Below are 21,990 nucleotides of genomic sequence, written 5' to 3' on the forward strand. Positions count from 1 at the left end.
GCACAACCTATTTGTGTGCCAACGTACTTTTCATAGAAGACCGGAACTTTAATTTTGAATGAACCTATGAAACTCTAAATAACTAACTTACAATAAAATATCACGGACTTTTGCTTTACGACCCAGGTGTTCTGCTTATAATCTATTAAATCGTAGATTGTTCGTGAATGTTCGGTGCTCGTTCAGTGTTCGTATCAAAGTTGTTTTATTGTTTTCAGTTTGAGGTTAAGGGGAGCGCTCTGCAACCCTCGTGACTGCCATGCCTGACGGGTGACGCACATCTTGCATGCACATTGGTGTTCTGTGTCTCAGGCTTTGATTGGGTTCAAGACTGAAGTTCAAATGGTCACTCCCACTTGGTACTAGTCAAAGATAAGTGGGAAGAGACGTGTGGAATACTCTTCTGTCATTTCCTTCGAAGACTCAAGGCCGCTTCGTGAGTTGCACATTTCATAATCATCCTGCACTCATCCTCTGTGCTAGTTGTTGGCAATTCACCGGTGAAACAGGTAGGCTAAAATGAGTTAACTTCTTTATTGTCGCATAAACTTAAGAGTTTTTTTCGGAAGTACTTGTTATGTAGTTCTAGTATTGTTCTAGATCGTTCAAGATACCAAACTACTTGTATTTGACGTTAATCGGAAGATCCTTTGATCTATAATTCACATTCAGGATTGACATTAGGGCGACGTTAGACTAACAATTAGTCACATTATTAGTGTTAAAAGAGTTGGGAAAGAACTCCTGTTATAAAACCATAGCGGAACAGGTGGTTACTATTTTTCATCTAAGGAATTCTTCGAAGGACTCTGTACTGTATTTGTAAGTTACCCTAGGAAGAATTAATTATAGAACAAAGTACAGTACCGGTACGTCGTTATGATTTAATGGATTTAGTTTGAATACATCAAATTTTAGTAATTCGGCTACCATTTAAAGATTTGAAACTCAGGATGTCTAGTTCTGGAGGTAATTTATTTCATTCCATATTAATTCATGGAGAATTTTGGACTTGGAAGTGCCGTCATACATGTTTGCTGTAATCCATCATACTTTGCTGTGCCAGTGCACCCAATTGCGAGGGCAAGGCCTGTATAGATAAACACTCCTCCAAAAAAATAAGACAGTACCGGTAACAGCATTAACAATTTTCACGTTTTGATGTTGTATTAATAACTGATATTGAAATTGTAACCCGATTGTATGCCGGATCCTAATGGTCAGTCTCGTTAAAGGACGGACGATTTAAATATTTATTTAATCAATTTTTCTCTCACTGTACTGAGAAGAGTAAACTCTTAAAACGATTTTTTAAAATCTAAAGATAGATTGGAAAAGTTATATGAATGTAATTTTATGGTTGCACTTTGCAGATTTTGAATTATCGTATCAGAAATAACATGAATTAATACAATTCCTCTGATAGACTACCTTCCTTCGCTGTTGAGTCCATTTTATTTTTACTTTTTTCCTGGAATATTCCTAGGTCATTGTTTAATTAAGGAACTCTTCATTAGGTTGCTTTATTTGGTTGTCATTTCAGCATATTTTTTCCCCTTAGCTGTTTTTATTATGGAGTTACAGTATATTTACTTGTGTGTTCACTTTGTCTTTCTCTGTTAAAATGTTGTGGAAAGACCCAGATGTTTCCTTGCTTAGCTGGCTTTGCTGTCCTATTTGTTTATAATACTATTATAAATTAAGATATAGAGAAATTAAACATTATCCTCATATTTCTTGTATCCCTTACAACCAAGATTATTTTGTATGCTAATCTGTATCTTATGACACCATGACAAATCAGTTGAAGTGTGTGTCTCTTGTCATCTTCATTCCTACTGTATCTTTTTTCAATTGTCATTCTTCCTAATGATTTGTATAGTTTATCTTGTGCATTATTTGCATGGCTAATAGGTCCATTTTGATAACTGAATTGCCTGAATTCACAGTTTTGTGTAGCAAGTTAGATTATGGAATGTAAGGTATAATTTTTAATGATAGAATAATTTTGTCTGTTTAAAGCCCAACAACCATGTGATTCAACTTGTACATCACACGTGTCTTCTGGTTCAGTTGCAAGAACAAATATGTACCCGTTAATCCATCCTGGAAATATAGTATTAACACAACTATTTTTTCAGATACCACTTCAACCACAACTTTGACAGGCACACTTAGCCCTAGTACCAGTGTATCCACTTATGCTTCAGCCATTCCCAATACTGATATTGCAGCATTACCGGGCGAGTTGGCCGTGAGCGTAGTGGCGTGCGGCTGTGAGCTTGCATCCCGGGAGATGGGGGTTCGAATCCCACTGTCGGCAGCCCTGAAAATGGTTTTCCATGGTTTCCCATTTTCACACCAGGCAAATGCTGGGGCTGTACCTTAAGGCCACGGCCGCTTCCTTCCCACTCCTAGCCCCTTCCTGTCCCATTGTCACCATAAGACCTATCTGTGTCAGTGCGACGTAAAAAAAAAAAAAAAAACTCTTTGCTGCCATCTGCAAAGACATGTAATGCCATATCACTAGCCACATCAAATTGATGGAGCCTTTGATCAATGTGACATTCCCTCCAGTTTTCGGGTAACTCTTTATCCCCCCACCTGCCAGCCATGCCTCTTGCATCATTATGGATTGGAGTGCAGTGTACAGGAATCCAGTAGGGTTGAAAACCTTGTGTGCTACTGCAAGTACCCACCTTTTCGTCAACAGATTCGCGTTCGGTCATTCTGGTTCCACATCATACCTGATTGTCGTCTGAAGGATTTCATAGCAGCACAAGCACCGGATTTCCATGCACAATCAAATCTCAAAATATGCATGCATTCATGCACTATGAAATGACAGAACATGCACAATAAACTAGAAAATATGCACCATCAAAATTCAGTTCCACATTGTTATATTTTCATTTCCTTTTGAAACACTGTACAGCAACTAATTTATCCACATTTTATTCATTTAAGTTCATTCATTTATCTGACAGAACATTCCTGAACACAGAAAATGATCTTCCTACGTCACAGGAAGTGGCAGGTTCATGCTTAAATGAAGACATTTAGGATGAAGTATATTTGAAGTTACCGCTTTTAAGAAAATAACTTAGAAATTCCTTTCCCTAAATGCATTTGGACACGAGGTCTCTTCCTAGATTTTTAACAGGTGGCATGACAGCAACACTTCACAGCACAGTCCAACATTAAATTACAATTTGAAGCGTGTTAGCGTGCTGCTTTCCAACTTCTTTCTTTTCTCAATTATTTTGACCTTAGACGTTTGACCAGTGGGTGTTCGGGGTAGGAAATTCCAGGAAAACGAAACAGGATTTAGTGCAAAACCAAGGTTTGTGAGCTGCTCTTTCAGTAACGCGGCATCATAGGAGTGTGATTCTACTTTTGATTCCTTCGTCTAACATAGACGAAAAAAAGAAATAGCAGTCATTTCCTAGTAGTGCAAAATTTATGGTTCAGTGTTTACTAGGATACCTTATTTTGAAGGATTAGAGCATTTGATGCGGGGATCTTCCTGCTTATGTCAATGTTTACTCAAGCAACAGATAAGAAAGTGCTTGGCAAACTGGATTATAGGACCTCTATGCATCTAACTTTGGTTGTCGAGTAGTATGCCAGGAATACATTTTCTTTCTCTCTCAATGACAGACAAATAAGGTGGATGTACGGCCTCAAATTCTGCAAACCCATGTTCATAAAAGGCACTATCATTCAAGTTAACATAAAATGTCAGTCAGAAGAAAAGTCAATATAATCCAGTATAAATGTCCAATTATTTGCTATTAAATCCAAAATGTTCAAAATATGCATTATGCATGAATTTTCTCCAAAAAAGACCAAAACATGCAAACATGCACAGAAAAAGTAGTTATTTAGAATTGTTTAGTCCTGAAACTTCGCAAATATTCGATTTATAAGTGTAAGCAGCTTATTTAGGAACGTGCCTTTGCATGGAAATCCGGGCCCTAGTTATGACGGCCACCTCTTCATCCACTCAAATCAGACTTTCCATTCTTCACTATACCTGTCGACAGTTGTATGAATCCTTTTTAATTCTTCCCCTTCTTGGGCACTTGTGATACAATTGTCCACATAGAAGGAACTCTTTAACTTCTCCGCAAATCCTTTGAGCATCATCTCATTCTCCAGTGAGCTGCTTCGGCATTGCTCCCAGAAGAAAGTAGCTACATTTCATGCCAAAGACAACTGGACAATGCTGGAGAGTGACAGTGACTAATCGGCAACTTTTATCTCACCAGAGAAACTTTAGGTTACAAGTGATTAATCTCATTATTAGACTGAATTGAAGTTCAATATATGACAACTTTTTACAATTAATTTATTTAAAATCACCTATTCAATACTTTACAGTCTTTAAGACTTATATAATCATTCTAAGGTTGTAATGGTACATGTTTCACCTGTCATTGCAGGCATCATCAGCCATAAATTCTAAAATGTCAGAGCTCTGAAGTGGATGTTATATTAAAACTATTTTTAATAACTAATTGTTTACAATAATTTACATTGATGTATAATGACATTAGTTGTAAACAAAAGATAAAGAAAAGATTAAAATCTGTAGAAGATTTTAACTAATCCACAAATCATTTTCGTGGCTCATTGTATTAACATAAAGAAATAAAGGAACTGGATTAAAGCCACTATATATATTTCAGCCAAATTGCATTGGCCTTCATCAGGGCATGTGAAGTTTTGCCTCCGACAGTGAGCAAAGAAATTCTCCGAAGGAACGTGGAAGTCATGCCCGTATTATCCACGGCCTACCCCACTAACTGGACTCGAGGATCGTGGCGCTGTGCTGTGGTGGTTGGAAGGGAAGTTACTGATTCACCGTCCTCTGTCGACAGTTTGAGTGCGTCCCGCTGTGCCATGGTGGTGTTATGTATGTATTTCTGCAGTACAGGTCTCCATGTATTTGATAACATGGAAGGGAAACATTAATTGAATTTTTAGAGCCCCGAAATTCCATTAACAGTAAGATCAAGTTCACAATGGAAATAGAAAATTAAGGTAAATTACCTTTTCTTGATGTGTTAATATACAAGAAGAACAATGGTACAGCAATGTACTAGAAACCTGAAAGATACCTTCATAAGTCTTCACATCACCACCCCTCCCAAAAAGCAGCTCTCCTTCGAACGTTATATACTAGGGTGAATAATGTTGCAGACGATAACTGCTAGAGTGCATTGAGAGAACTGACAACATCCATGAAGAAAAACTGCTATACATCAGGAGACATTACACGAGCTGTGAAGATCAAGGAGCCTAACTTGGATAGTACCAACCAGGACTACAGCAAAAAGAAAAAAGTATTCCTTACGTGGCAAGTATAACTGGCAGAATAGGGCACATTCTTAAGAAGTACAACATAATTCCAGTTTTCACCGCAGATCGGAAGCTGTTTTGACCAGTCAAAGAAAAACCACATCTTGAAACACCGGGTGTATATGAAATTCCATGTGGTTGTCGTTAATATGTTGGCACGACAAAAAGGCTTGTTAGCACCAGGGTGAAAGTGCACATCAGGTCGGTAAAGAATGTCGCTCTTTCATCCTCCACGGAGAACGCTATAAGCCAGTCTGCCATAGCAGAACATTTCTACAGTACAGACCTTGAAATCCTCTTTGACCAGGCAAAGGTCATTGCGCCTGTAAAAGACTTCTATGCTCGTCTTGTGAGGGAAGCCATAGAGATTGAGCTGCGCCCAGATAACATCAACAGGGAAGACAGCTTCAAGTTATCAAATACATTGAGACTTGTACTGCAGAAATAGATGCATAACACCACCGTGGCACAGCGGGACGCACTCAAACTGTCGGCAGAGGGCGGTGAATCAGTAACTTCCCTCCCAACCACCACAGCTCAGCGCTATGATCCTTGAGTTCAGTTAGTGGGGTAGGCCGTGGATAATACGGGCATGACTTCCACGTTCCTTTGGAGAATTTCTTTGCTCACTGTCGGAGGCAAAACTTCACATGCCCTGATGAAGGCCAATGCAATTTTGCTGAGAGCTTGGCTTTATTATTAAATAAATAAATAAATAAATATATATATATATATATATATATAGTGGCTTTAATCCATTTCATTTATTTCTTTATGTTAATATTGATTTCTTGTTACTGAAAAATTCTGTGTAAATATTTTGATTCCCATTTGACTTCAATTGAATCGTTTGTTGCAGAAACAGCACTTCTCCACTTTTTGACACTATGCCATGATTAATGCACGAAGGGCTACCATTTTGTGCAGAAAAAACACTTCTACTATATCTCTGCCTGTCAGTCGCGAATGAAAGTTTCCGTTTTGTGCAGAAAGAACACTTATCCTGGAGAGGTGTTGTTTTTACTTCATTTGAGTCAGTAGGAAGAGGTGTGAAAAGAGATGCAAAAGTCGTGTTTCATATAAATCAATTTATGGAGTTTCAGTATGAGGCAAATCATGTCTTAGGAAAATACTGTATTGATGGACTGTGCGTTCATACTTTCAAGTTGCTTATTTGTCCAACCCGTCTCCCTGTGTTACCAACTAGACTTGCTTACCCACAAGGCTTTGTTCCATTGAATGAAAAGAAATTAGCAGACATAAAGAAGTTGGAATCTTACATACCAGAAGAACACGAGTTTTATAATGAACTGTTTGAATGGACAACATCAGCGCAATAGAAGTGACAAGCATTGTTCAAAGATAAGAGACTTACATGTTACTTGTATTATTTGTGTTTTGTTTTACGAACTTTGGAAAGGGACATAAAAGGAGTATTCTTCTGTTTATTTTTCTATACAATGTGGTCTAATCATATGTGCAAGTAAGTCTTTCAAATAACTATTAAATAATGGGTTTAAACACTGTATTTTCTCAGTACAAATAAAATTCCTTTTGAAATTGACGTTAAAATCAATGTTACACTTCCTTATATTCTCAATAATGGTGTTTGTTGCAGAAACAGCAAGTCTCCACCATTTTCAACAAAGTCTTTAAAGGAACGTATTGGACTAATTCATACAAACAACCTATCTGTCAGTCATTTCAACAGTAGAATAAGCATAATAAATATCGGAAGGATAGATATGACATTACGCACTACAGACAGTTTTTCCTATTTTCTGAACAATTTGGTACATTGGAGAAGTGTTTCTGAAACATACGATTCAATTGTTAACCCAGTAACAACATTGAGTGTTAATATTATTTTTATCTCCATTAGATGGGAACATAAATATGATACCCCATTAGAACTTCAAAACGGGGTTAACCAGTTCAATCCAAATATGACTTATGTCCTTATACATCAATGTAAATTATTGTAAACAATTAGTTTTTACGAATAGTTTTAATATAACATCCACTTCAGAGCTCTGACTTAGACTATAGAATTTATGGCTGATGCCTGCAATGACAGGTGAAACATGTACCATTACAACCTTAGAATGATTATAAGTCTTAAAGACTGTAAAGTATTGAATAGGTGGTTTTAAATAAATTGTAAAAAGTTTTAATAATAACTTCAGGTTGTTGGTCCAATAGATTAATACTGATCTGAAGGAAAGCTTTAGCAATTTCTGTTTCTACAGAAACCTCATTCCATCTGAAAGCTACAAACAAAGGGCATTAGGTCCTAAGTCAGATTTGGTCCCTTTTTCACAGTCATGGAATGAGACCCCATGTGATCCCACTGCAGAAGCATCAAACATTGATCTCTTTAGTTGTCATACTCTTTTCCTTAATGACTGCACTATGCAGCAAATAGTAACCTTCCACTGGTGTCTCTCCCACTGCCATGTTTTATCCACTCTTGCAGGTTGTTGCTCATTTATTAAGCAGCTTTCCCCCTCCCCCTTCCCCCCTGGGATCCTGACTTCAAGCCTCCTGTCTGTCAATCTTCGTATTATTCCATTTAAATTGAATCATCACATCTTCTTCCTGTTATATCTTCCTCTTCACTTAGGCTGGACTTATAATACCTAGGATCTCAATCTTCCACAGATCCTATGTTGAACTTCTGCTAAAGTTATTCTTTCCATTGTGGGATGTACACCATGCCCCATAAGCATCTGTCCAACCTTAGTGTGTTCTGCAAGCATGTTAAGTTTTTCGGGTCTAGATATTCCTGCGAATATCATTGGCAATGCATCAGTGACGAATAATACGTCAGTCTCTTTCTTGTTATATCCTATGTCAGTTCTATTCCACTTGTCATAAGTTCTGTTTGAAGTCGAAACCTAAGACCTTCTCACAGGTTGAGACTTGCTCAAACTGAGCGAGTTGGCCGTATGGTTAGGGTTGCGTAGTTGTGAGTTTGTATTCGGGAGATAGTGGATTTGAACTCCACTGTCGGCAGCTCTGAAGATCGTTTTCCGTAGTTTCCCATTTCCACACCAGACAAATGTTGGGGCTGTCCCTTAAGGCCATAGTCGCTTCCTTCCCAGTCCTACCCCTTTCCTATCCCAGCGTCGCCATAAGACCTGTGTCGGTGTAACATAAAGCAAAATTGTAAAAAGAAAAAAAAAAGGTCAGGCAACTCTAAAACAATTTTAAAGGCTCCAGTAAGATTGTGTGCAGTGCCCTTACTGTGATGAACTCCTTCCCTTTTACTGTACAAGTTTAGTAATCAGTGTCTGCAATATCCCTGATTTCCTACAGTCATGCCATTATTGGTGTTATCTCTTCAGTCATACTGGATGGATTGCTTACTTAACGCTGGGCACATAACGGTAAAAGACTCTGATGCACAGCATAGGCATTGTATCGTCACTGGATAACTCTTTGCCACATGATTAGGTTGAGCTCATTGGTGCCAGATGCAGGCACCGTAGTCCTTCAACTTCTTCCAGTGTCAACTCTGGCTAAAGAGCAATCCTGTGTATGATTTTCATTGTAACACGTGACCCCCGGGTGGTGCTAAACGAGTAACAGTGTTAAAGTTAAAAATTAAATAATTGAAAAAGAGGTTAACAGTGTTAAAGGTGACATACAATATGCCCAGAAACATAACAAATAACAGTTCTTTTCAGAACCATCAAACTAGAGGCGAAACACCCAGTCCGCATTATGCAACTTAATATTGAAGGCATAAGTTCTCCCAAATGCGAATATCTGAAGAAAAAAAAAAAAAAAACTGCACGACCTTAACATTGACGTTGTTAACATTCAAGAAACCCATACCAAAGATGAACAGGATCTCCAGCGTAGAGGACGAATACCCGGTTATACACTGGTCGAAGCTATCCACCATCCACAATATGGAATAGCCACTTATGTGAAGTCAAGTTTAAATGGAGTGCAAGTAATTGGTTGCACTGAAGATGGCTACATTTATACTATAGCAATTCAGATAAATGACTTAAAAATTGTCGATCTTAAAAATTGTCGATCTTTACAAGCCTCAATGTGTGAATTGAGCTCCTACAGTACTGCTGGCTTTTGATCACCTTGTGTATGCACTGGAGACTTCAACAGCCATCACACAAACTGGCGGTATGACACCATGGATGTGAATGGGGAGTCTAGTTCTATGGGCAGAAACTAACAATATGCATTTGGTTTTTGATGTAAAAGACAAGGAACATTCCACTCCGCACGATGGAACAAGGATTACAACCCAGACTTGACATTAGTGTCTAAAGATCAACTAGACCAACCACTCAACACCAACCTGTTATGGTGGAAATCGGTTTGAAAATTCCCCTTGTAAACTCGATGCCTTTGCCCAGATGGAACTTTCAATGAGCCAACTGGGATAGATTCACAAAAGACCTTGACTCCAGCCTAGCTGCGGAGAATCTTCAGCTGACAGCAAATAACTGACGAATTTGTTAAACTAGTTATCAAAGCTGCCAAGTCCAACATTCTAGGCGTTACATAAAGGAATATGTACCTGGATGGAATGAAGAAAATGAGGCTTTATACCAAGAATACCAAAGTTCTGGAAATCAAACAGTGGGTTCACAGCTACTCCACTCTTTAAATAAGAGCAGAAGAAAGAAATGGGAAGCTACACTCAATGAAATAAACTTCGCAAAGTCAAGCAGGAAAGCCTGGAGAATCTTGAATGGGCTAACTGGCAAGCAACACCCCAAAAAGCCGCATCCTAAACTGAGTCCTGACATTATTGCCAACAGGATCGTAGACCTCAAGGACAAAGAGGGACAAGAATCATATCAGAATAGTAAAATGTAACCTTTCTAAACTCAAGCGCTGGAAGTGATACGTAAAAACCTCCTTAAGTGATAAGCGACTGCAACGTCTTACTATAAGTTTTCTTTAAAAATTCATAAATACAAAATGAGAGTAACATATATCATATTACATATCTTTTTGTTTAGTATAAACTAGAGAATGTGATTATGTAATAATATTGGGTACACACCTTCATTCCATTTTATTGGAGTTGGTGAATTACAATTTTTGACTTTTGAAAAAAACAATATTTAAACTTTCAATGTATGTAGCTTCAGCACTATAAAAGACCAAAACAAAAAGTAAATGTATAAAATGTTCACCATTTTGTTAGCAACAAAAGACTTAAGAGTACATATTTACCATAAAACTAAAGAACAGAAAGTAATGCACAAAAAAAAAAAAAAACTGTGTACATCTCCTCTTCAGTATAATTCTTTACTTAGTCACTTGCAAGAGTTTTTCTTTTCCTCCCCTTTACTGTGGGCCTGTAGAAGTGTTTCAACTTGTGGTAGCAAGTAGTATAAATGCCGCAATTACACTCGGCACCAGAATTTGCTTTGCTTTCTTTTTATCATCCTCACTTTCTGACGAGTCACCACTCAAAAAGCTGCTTCTGTATTTCATCACCTGTCAAATCACTGTCATCACTGAAAACATAATTTGTATAATCTTCTAACATATCCCGAATATCGTCAGAACATGGATCGCACATTTTAGTTTATTGAAACACTAACCAATCAAGTAGAACAATAGAACACTGCCATGCGGTGTGGCGCTTCGAGCGACTGACGCTAAGACTTGTTTTAGACAGTACATAAACAAAAATAACTATCCGATACTTCAGCTAGATGAATCGAAATAGCCAATGAACTGAACTATCAATTAGTCCAAAGTTCAACGATATTCATTAAATGGTTGCCCAGCAAGAATAAAGACTTTATCATTTTGTAAGAAATAGATCAACTACCACAGCATTCATTAACTGTATTGAACGGATAAGACATTAGATGGGAAGGGTGCATGTTTAGGTATTTTCTTAGACTTAACAAAAACTTTTGATATATAGTAATTGGCCACAGCTTGCTTTTAGAAAAGTTATACATGTATGGAGTTCGGGGAATGGCCTATAACTGGTTCAAATCATTTTTAGGGGATAGAAGACAGATTGTTGAAATATCATATACTGGTACTGATTTGAGCAAAAATTAAGATTGTGTATTCTTGTGCCAGAAACATAGATCATGATGTTCCATAGGGGTCAGTTTTTTTTGCTAGGGGCTTTACGTCGCACCGACACAGATAGGTCTTATGGCGACGATGGGATAGGAAAGGCCTAGGAGTTGGAAGGAAGCGGCCGTGGCCTTAATTAAGGTACAGCCCCAGCATTTGCCTGGTGTGAAAATGGGAAACCACGGAAAACCATTTTCAGAGCTGCCGATAGTGGGATTCGAACCTACTATCTCCCGGATGCAAGCTCACAGCCGCGCGCCTCTACGCGCACGGCCAACTCGCCCGGTGGGGTCAGTTTTAGGACCATTATTATTTTTAGTATTTATTAGTGATAGTCCAAATTACAGCTTATAAATCTCATATTTATTCCGTATTGGCTCAGCACAACTAAGGTTAAGTTATGAGTAGGTTCCCACCTTCCAATACTTATCAGTTTCTATATAATAGGTTTATTAATTACATAATATAAACCATATAATCTCTAGTACATGTTTCGTTGCGATTATGGAATATCTTCAGCCATTTTATCGTATCTTTTAGCTTTTGTATCATCATAACATCAATGTGTTTTAATTGTCTTGCCATTTTGTCAAATTTTAGCTGAAGATGTTCCATAATCGGAACAAAAACATGTACTAGAGATTATATGGTTTATATTATGTAATTAATAAACCTATTATATAGAAATTGATAAGTATTGGAAGGTGGGAACCTACTCATAACTTAACCTTAATAGTCCAAATTGTCGATGATATTCAAGGAGTGCAATTAACTTTGTTTGCAGATGATATTACGGTTTTTGTAGCTGATGAAAGTTCTGAAGGGTTAGAATTAAAGGCAGGCAATACAGTGAGTAATATCCTGAGCTGGCTTGAAGATAATAAATTAGTCTTAAGTAAACAGAAAACTTCTGTGATTAGATTTCACCATAAGATTAATCTAAATAATATGGAAATTTGTCCAATATCATTTGGAGAGACCATAGTTGAGTACTCATCAACAAAGTTTCTTTGCTTGTGGATGGATGAATCATTAACCTGGGAAAAAACATGCAGAGTTTATAGGGAAAAAACTTAGTAGAATTTATTTCATGATAATATCTTTGAAAAATAGTTTTAATTTAGAGGCTTGCCGTAATGTACTTTGTATATGTCCATCCCATGCTAACCTATGGAATCATTTACTGGGGGAATTCACGATATAGAGAAGTCATCTTTAAGTTACAAAAGAAAATAGAGAAATGGCTGGTGTCAGCAGGACAAGCTGCAAGAAGTACTTTAAACTTTATTCTATTTTACCATTGCCTAGCCTTTATATCTTCCATACACTAGTATATATGTAGGAGAACGTAAACAGTTTCACCATAAACTCGGATGTGCATAGGTATAATACTAGAAATAGACAGTCTGAAAGTGGAACCACACACAACTAAGCTTTATGAATAAAGTTTGAGTTATGCAGGAGTGCATTTGTTAAATAAATTGCCAGAATTCATTAAGCATATAAAACCATGTTCAAAATTTAAGAATTATTCAAATTTGTTTCTAACCATTGTTTTTATTCTATTGAATACATAGCTCTTGAAAATGAACTTATGTATTGCCTTTTTTAAAAATTTATTTTATCTGTGCTGCTTTACCACATTGTATATTTCTCTTTATTTCTCATGGCATGTACAGTTTATTACTGTTCTATCATTTGTTAACTGTAAATATGATTATTGACGTGTCCCATATCATTGTACGATCAGTTGGACAAAATAAAATACAATACAATGTTGCACTAATTCTCTAGAAAAACATTGCCTAAGAGAATAAAGAACTCCACCATGCAGGATGAGTGTATCGATGGTTAGACTTGATTTTTAATAAATTCATTCATTCATTCATTCATTCATTCATTGAGACTTGGAGACTGAATGCTGAAAGTCTATATGGAAGGGTGGTGTGTGTGAATTTTATTCGTATGTGTATGTGTGTGTGTGTGTGTGTGTGTGTGTATATATATATAAAGAGCTTATCTTGTAGACTATCCTCTTTCTTGCTAGTTTTTTCAACATTGCACTAACTCAGGTTTACAGCACTGATGGGATTGCAAAGCGCTAAATCTGGTAAGGAAGCAACTGGATCCTCAATTAGGTATATTCCCAACATTGCCTTGTGTTAAAAATGGGAAACCACCTTTAGGGCTACTAATGATGAGGTTCAAACCTATCCTTGTGAATTCAAGGTAGCAGTTACGTGGCCCATAATCCGCAGCCAGCTCGCTCGGTATAGATTGTCAACCAGTGTTTTAACATATATTCCTTTATACATTACAGATCTGATTAGAGCTGTTTTGTCTACTTATTTATATTTGGTGACTATTTTTCATGTGTGGTTATATAATTCCAACTGCTTGTTAGTATTACCAAGTGCTTGAGGTGGTGATTTATCTCTGTATTATCAGGTAACTTTGACATGGGTTGCAAGCCTGGCTTGTGAGTGTACAGCTCAACAGTTCAGGGTCAGTCTGTGGATTAGATAATGAGTACAGCTGAGTTCAAGTATTTACTATAACTTGAAACATATCCAGGTTACATGGTTTTGGGTACAGTAAATGTGGTATATCCAGAGATCTATTTTTTCAAATAAATCTGTCCCAACTTTGGTTGAACACAAGGATCTGGAAATCAGTAAACTGAAGTTACACATCAGTTCTAACAAAATAATCTGCTACTGAAATGATTGCTCATAACTTTTTGAACGGTAAGCGTATTCTTTCTTCACCTATGAAAGTAAAGGTGATGCTGAAGTATTTGAAGCAAAATTAGTTTTCAGTACTTTGGTCAGAATTAAAAAAAAAAAAAGATTAGGTTATTTCCAAAATAAATAGGAAATGCAATTTTTAAATTTCAATCATGCCTGTATGTGCATCACAAGAAAACAGCTGAATAGAATTTAATGAAAATCTGTATTTAAGGTTGGGGGGGGATTTATTTTACTAACCCCCCCCCCCCCCCATGGCACTACAGCCCTTGAAGGGCTTTGGCCTACCAAGTGACCGCTGCTCAGCCCGAAGTTCTGCAGATCACGAGCTGTCGTGTGGTCAGCAAGACAAATCCTCTCAGCCGTTATTCTTGGCTTTCGAGACCGGGGCCGCTATCTCACTGTCGGGTAGCTCCTCAATTCTAATCACGTAGGCTGAGTGGACCTCAAACCAGCCCTCAGGTCCAGGTAAAAATCCGTGATCTGGCCGGGAATCGAACCCGGGGTCTCCGGGTAAGAGGCACCCCTACACCACAGGGCTGGCTTATTTTATTGAATCATGTCTCAATTTGCCAGATCCTTGTGCTTAACCCAGTCAGAAGTGAAATTAATTTCTCAACACATCAATTTTAAGAAAGGAAGTCTTTGCTAGTGAAATTATTTCTCATAACTTTAATAGGAAGCATATTCTTTCTTCACTCTTTGCAAGTAAAGGTGGTGCTGAATGAGAATTATAAATAAAATTAGTTTTGTCTGTATTTTAGTCAGAATTTTTTTAAAAAATGTACTTAACGGTTATAAATTGTCAAATTTTCTTTTATAGAGTTCTGGTTGTGTTCTGAAGAATCATTTGTTAACTCTTGGTGCAATAAGATCTTTGTGTTTCCCTGTCTGTAAAGACTTTGAAACACTATAATTTCTGATTTTTGCCATCACATTGAACAGGCTGTCAATAATATAATGGTGTAGAGGCGCGCGGCTGTGAACTTGCATCCGGGAGATAGTAGGTTCGAATCCCACTATCGGCAGCCCTGAAAATGGTTTTCCGTGGTTTCCCATTTTCACACCAGGCAAATGCTGGGGCTGTGCCTTAATTAAGGCCACGGCCGCTTCCTTCCAACTCCTAGGCCTTTCCTATCCCATCGTCGCCATAAGACCTATCTGTGTCGGTGCGACGTAAAGCCCCTAGCAAAAAAAATATATATATAATGCTGTGATCACACAGAACAAAAATAAGTTAACACGTTCGCTGCTGTGTTAATTACTTTCCCACCCCAAAAACTGAAAATGAAAAAATGATATAAAACTTGCCAAATGTTGTCAATAATCCAAACGTGCCAATAAAGATGATACGTGCCTAAATAAAAATTTCTGAAGACTTCTAAGTGTATGGGTTGAATTCGGCCCCTCAGCACCGTGTGCTACACCACTGATCGCTATTTTGTTGAAAATCTTATGTTATAATGAAAGATATTACAGTAATTACTGTTTGTGTTATGTTATAAATTGGAAAACTTACACGCATTTAGATTTATTGATTTTCACTATATACAATAATTTACAGCTCCGCCCACTACACTGTTTGGTCCACTTACATTTCTTTGTGGTACTTGTCAAAGCAACCAACCGGGCAAAGCCCTGGCAAATCTCGACAGCCAGAACAGACAAATGTTGATTGCGTTTTACTTCCTGCGTTATAGCAGACCCTGCACATATTCAGTTTACTACCTCCTTTGGAGTCTAGCTCATCATTTTTCACCAACTGATGTAAGTTCTTTCTTAGAGGAGTGCAGACCAGCTCTACTTGACGGGGTGTCAGAAGTGATTCCACTATTAGTCGTATAAAACCATTTTTGGATTTCCAAGCCTTGTATTGAACATGTTGTATAAGTGGAAAGCATTGATAATCAATATAATTATCAATTGAATGTGGACAAATTTTTTTTGTACCAGCGAAGGGTTTTCCTTTCAAAAGGATAGTATGCCTCGAGTTGGTCACACCGATCAGTCCCTTTCATGTGTGCATTATATTGCACTATTGAGAGGCGACTAAAAGGGGCGACCAAGGGACGATTGAATTAGAACCATGAAACTACTTTTGATTCGTACCATCACGCGGGCAACACCATGGGTTGCCTAAACTTGCGAGTAGTACCACCATATTAAGTACGAAATAGGTTTATGATTAGTAGCAGCAGAGAGTGGTTCCCCTGTGGTTTTCCAGTACCCATGTGTCACCCATGTGAGCAACACCGCGGGTCTGGGCGTTGCCTGGGAGTTGTACCACTATATGAGCGATACCGTGGGTCTGCGTTGCCTGTGATTAGTATCTACTATGTGAGGAACACCACAGGACCCGTGGGACCGGCACCCGTGCCTAGTACACCTAGGTGAGGAAACTCATTGGTTTGCGTTGGCTATGAGTGGCGCCATTGTGTGGGAAACACCCTAGGTCTGCGTTACCTGTACGAAGTACAATACTTGTGAGTAGTACCATCTTGTGTGGAATACCGTGAGTCTTCGCTACTTTTGATTAGTACCCCAACATGACAAATACCATGGTTCTACTTTACTAGCGATAAGTACCATTTTGAGGGGCCTTAGACCTAGATTTTGAACCCCTCTAGACATCAAGCATACTCGATTCAAGATTGCGCTTTATAAGTGGTCCCTTGGTCAGTAATACTGCTATATATGATCTTTTTTTGCGTTGGATCCACTGTTTTTTGTTTGTTTCATGTCCATCCATTCATTCTTCATGACATTTTTCTTATTTTGGTCAGTGGATGATTTTGAACTTTTTGTTGTAATTTCATTTCGTACCATTAGGGGCCGATGACCTCGATGTTAGGCCCCTTTAAACAACAAGCATCATCAGATTCGCCTCCACATTTTCTGTTGGATTCCATCAACTGTTGACCCCTTATATATGCCTTCAGCCCCTGAAATCTGGCTCTCCCTAGATGTCTCTTCAACATTCTCAAGTTCTTGCTCCCTTCTCTTCCCATGTCTCTCTTAACCCAGATTTTTTCCCCTTGTAAATTAACTCTCATTTCTTATTACTATATCCGTCGTTAGGATTGATAATAACTTTACTTTTATTGATCCGTGCCCTCTCACTTTACCTACCCTTTCAGCGTAATCTGTGTCCACTTCGCTAAAATTAAGTTTCATTTTGTTTTGGATAGCATCCACTACTTTGTATATAATATCTACTTTCTTCTCTATCCCTTCTCCCTGCAACCCGTATATGTATAAACATTTCTTCATCCTTTCCTGGCTGTTGACTTCTGTTTCCTTTTTCAATTTAAACACCACCTCTTCCAGATTTTTAACCTTCCCTCTTGAACTCCTGAATTTCTTTCTCATTACTTCCTACCTTTGTCTCCACCTCTACGATAAATTTTTTTACTCCATTCTCTCAGATCTCCGTAATCCTTGATCTGAGCTTGCATCGTCTCCATTAACTTCTCAAAGGGGCAGAATTTTTTCACTACCTCCCAAATCTTCTCCGTGTCTTCCCAACTGATGTTTCTGCTGGCGTTCGGGCCGGGGTTCAATTCAACCCCCCCTCCCCCGATTGCAAGTAGCAAAGTTATCACCGTCGCCACCAATAGCACCTCGCCCAACTTCCCCTGCACACCTTTGCCTGTCGTCCGCATCGTAGTCTTCTTCCACCTCCTCTGCCAGCTCCCGATGGCCACCTGGTACTGCTCAACTTCCACCAAGACTCTCCGCACTCGCCACTCCACACATCAGCACCTGTCGTTTGCTTAGACTAGACTGGCTTGTCAATTACTATCTTTGCTCTGATAGGATACTTCCCTTGCCCTGCCATAACTTTGGTTTTCGTTTTGGATAACCGAAGATTATAACTTACAAATGCTGTTTGACTGATGTATTGATTTCTGGAGTTTATCTTAATCATCCTGAAGGATAAATTGATCTACAAAGAGCATAGTATTTGTGTCTGTATTCAATTTTATTCTAGAGTGCACAGTTTTTCTAGATTCTGATTACTTCATCTCAATATATATTGAATAGTGTTGGAAAGAGGCTGCATCCCTGATGTACACCTTGATTAATTAATATTTCTTCCGTTAGTTTGTATCCTAGATCTAACACAATTCATGTCCTTTTGTACAGACTTTGCAACTTGAATAAGATGTTTAGGGTATCCATTTTTTACAATTATATTCCATAACTGTTCTCTATCTACCCTATCAAAAGCCTTTTCATAGTCTACAAAAGCGACAAGTATTCAAGTTAAATTGTCTTCTCCAGTATCTGTTTGAGGCTAAATATATCTGTACAGGATCTGCCTTTTTAAAATCCACATTGTTCTTCCAGTAATAGATTGTGTGCAATAATTTTGAGTCTATTATTTTAGCATATATTTTATAATCAACTTTTAATAAACTTATTCCTCGATAGTTACTGCAAAAACTTAGATTTCCTTTCTTGAAAAGTGATATTATTTTAGCTTTCCTCCATTCTTCAGATATATTTCTTCTTTTCCAACAAATGTTGATTAAATGTAACAATCTAAATTTAATAATGATCCCACCATATTTTAACAACTCCATATTTATATTGTCTAATCCTGGTGCTTTTCTATTTTTGAAGGATTTCAGAACAGTATTAACTTCTGTATATATTAGGTCAGTTCCTTCAACATTATCTATATCTTGATCTTCCTGAATCTCTCCATACTGTTATGCCACAATTCTTTGTAGTGTTGTATCCATGATTCTTCTTTGATTGCATTTATATTAGCAGTTTCTCTTTCATCACTGTTGAGGTGCTTCATTAACTTATACACCATCTCTTGCCTACCATGGATATCTTCTTGATATCCCTTGCTTGAGTTTTCTCGTTAGGGACTTGACCTTGTTCCTGCTGTTTTTATATTCTTTCTCATTTTGTGGGGTGCGATGCTGTATCATTTTCAAGTATAACATTTGTTTGCTTGACAGCTTCTGAAGTTTTTTATTCCATATTTTAAGCCCAGTTCTTTTCCTAAATTTCTTCTTCATTCCAATGGCTTCATCTGCTGCCCTTTGAATTGCTGAGGTTATGATTTTCCATTGTTTGTTAATCAGTACTTGTTGGAATCTGAACTACAGTGGTGGAAATATTTATTGCATTGCCTTTTATAATTAACCAATTTTCTTATAATTGAATAACTGAGCTGAATTGACCTGATTTCTCTCTATTTCGATCAGAAATGAATATATGCAATAATTTTGTCAGGTGGTGGTGGTGATTGTTGTTTTAAGAGGAAGTACAACTAGGCAACCATCCTCTATATAACACTAATCAGAGGGAAAATATAGAAGGGGTCCAGCACTTCGAAAAATGAAGATATCGGCCAAAGGAAGACAAGGGCCACTAAGGGCGTGAAAATGACTCCCTAGCCCTCGCAAACCTAATAGCGTCGGGGTCGGAAAAGAACAAGAGTTGACCAAGGGAGGTCGGATAGGATAGATGAAAGTGAGGAGCCTGGCACAAGTAAGTGGAAGCAATGCCAGGACTCAGCTAAGGTCCCCGTGGTCGCCAACCCACGCTCCAAAGTTCAGAGCCCCTGGGGCCCCTTTTAGTCGCCTCTTACGACAGGCAGGGGATACCGTGGGTGTTATTCTACTGCCCCCACCCGCAGGGGGAATAATTTTGTCAGTGTTATTTTATTCTTAATGTTTGTTTCTATAAAAAGGTCTGTTTTTTTCTTCAATAATTTAACACTTTCTTGAAAAATGGGTGCAAGTGGATGCGAGCTCTTCTGAAATATGAATACTAATTTTGAAAGAAACTCTGTGTATTAATGTTGTAACGTAATACTGGTCGATTTTAGTGTTTGTAAATGCACTGTTGCCATTTAATACTTTGTTATTCCACCACACACCTTAATCACTGCTTGGCATCATGAAGGCATTAACAGAATTAACTTCATAATGCAATCCTCGCAGAGTTCATGAAACCACACACGCGTAAGGGTTCTCCAACATTTCCCATTTATGCTGTGGCTTCTTTTTTGTGACATCGTCTCCCATAACCTTCCAACAGTTCTCAATAGGATTGAAATCAGAGCTATTTTCAGGCCACTCTAACACTCGAACCCCATTTTGTCTAAGGAAGGATTTTACCTGAAATGTACAAATACGTGATAATTAACCACGAACGTCATCTGATTCGTGCTTGGTACAAATATTAATCATAGGACTCTCCTCCAAAGCTCTATGGCAAGGAGCGGAGTCATCCTGAAAAATGCAAGTGGAAACATCTCCAAATTGGTCTCTTGTTGTCATAAGCTTTCTTTCAAGGATGCTTATATAGGCATCCGCTTTGACAGTGCCATTTATGAAGTAGATGACCTACTCCTTGATGCGGAAATGCACCCCCAGACCATCTGCCTTGTGGGTTTTTGACTGTATGTGTTATATATGATGGCAAAAATTCTTCACCTATCCTTCGACGCACAGGTACTAATAATACCAGTATGAATGGTCCGTTATTGGTCATTATAAATTTTCCAGCTAACTCATTCCTGGTTGCCAGCATTCCGCCCCAGTGTGCTAAGTTGGGCTCATCAGTTGGTAAATACCACACCCACCAAGATGCATGGCTGTTATATACCGTGGAGGCCACTGCTTAGGCTACTTGGAGCCACCGGCAGTGCCAATGCACTATGAGAGACTTTGTCTCATTCGGGACAAATATTTCAGGTTCCCTGTGGGAATCAACATCATCTGATGGCCAGGCAGGCATCAATTTTTGTTAATGAGACTAACACATGGAAGGTTTTTGATGATGCAAGGATGGGAAAGGGCTAGGATTTGGAAGGTAGCAGCTGTGGTTTTAATGTACAACCCCAGCATTTGACTGGTATGAAATGGAAAATCATCTTTAGGGTTGCTAAAACCCACCATCTCCTGAATGCAAGCTCACAGCTATGTGATCCAGACCGCATAGCCTGGATAGCAGATCTCAGGATGAATATTGGAGATACTAGCCTAGTCCTAATGCTGAAAACTTGTATATATTGCCTTTCTAATTTCCTTTTTTAGTATTAGTTTTGTAACATCTGTAATGTATGTATCATATGCTAAGAACTACTACTACTACTACTACTACTACCCGCCTGTGTGTTGGAGCTGTAGGATAATACCGATGGTGTCCCCTGCCTGTCGTGAGCGCGAATAAAAGGGGCCCCAGGGGCTCGGAACTTGGGAGCGTGGGTTGGTGACCTCGGGGCCCTGAGTCGAGTCCTGACATTGCTTCCACTTGTGCCAGGCTCCTCACTTTCATCTATCCTATCCAACCTCCATTGGTCAACTCTCATTCTTTTCTGACCCAGCTGTATTAGGTTGCGAAGTCTTGGGAGTCTTTCATTTTCATGCCCTTCGTGGCCCTTGTCTTCCTTTGGCCGATACCCTCATTTTTGAAGTGTCGGATCCATTCCATTTTTATCTCTGATTAGTGTTATACAGTGGATGGTTGCTTAGTTGTACTTCCTCTTAAAACACTACTACTACTACTACTACTACTACTACTACACCAGTCTGAAACATTTCAAATCACACAACCAAAGCACTGAACTTTCTGACTAATGTTATATGGACTCTGTTGAGCAGTATTCTCCTCAGATGATTACATTCAAGAACTTATTGTAAGATACTGTACCTCACTAATGGTTATTATAACCACAAGTTTTATTGAAAGATTCCTCATTTGTTATAGTGGAAGCAGTTTCCTTTTTGATTTGACTCGATCTAAAACTGTGTATCTATAATCT

At 38.3% G+C, this 21,990-nt stretch overlaps 1 protein-coding gene across 1 annotated transcript in view; it reads left to right on the plus strand.

Annotated features, from left to right (window-relative positions):
- Nucleotides 1–351: 351 nt before the first annotated feature.
- LOC136878924 (juvenile hormone epoxide hydrolase 1) overlaps nucleotides 352–21,990 on the plus strand; it is a 69,499-nt gene continuing 47,860 nt past the window's right edge. The window contains exon 1 of the mRNA XM_067152538.2: nucleotides 352–509. The gene's annotated coding sequence lies outside the window, so the exon portion shown is untranslated. The remainder of the gene's footprint in view (nucleotides 510–21,990) is intronic.

The sequence above is a fragment of the Anabrus simplex genome, chromosome 8 (assembly GCF_040414725.1).
Source record: "Anabrus simplex isolate iqAnaSimp1 chromosome 8, ASM4041472v1, whole genome shotgun sequence".
NCBI lineage: Eukaryota > Metazoa > Arthropoda > Insecta > Orthoptera > Tettigoniidae > Anabrus > Anabrus simplex.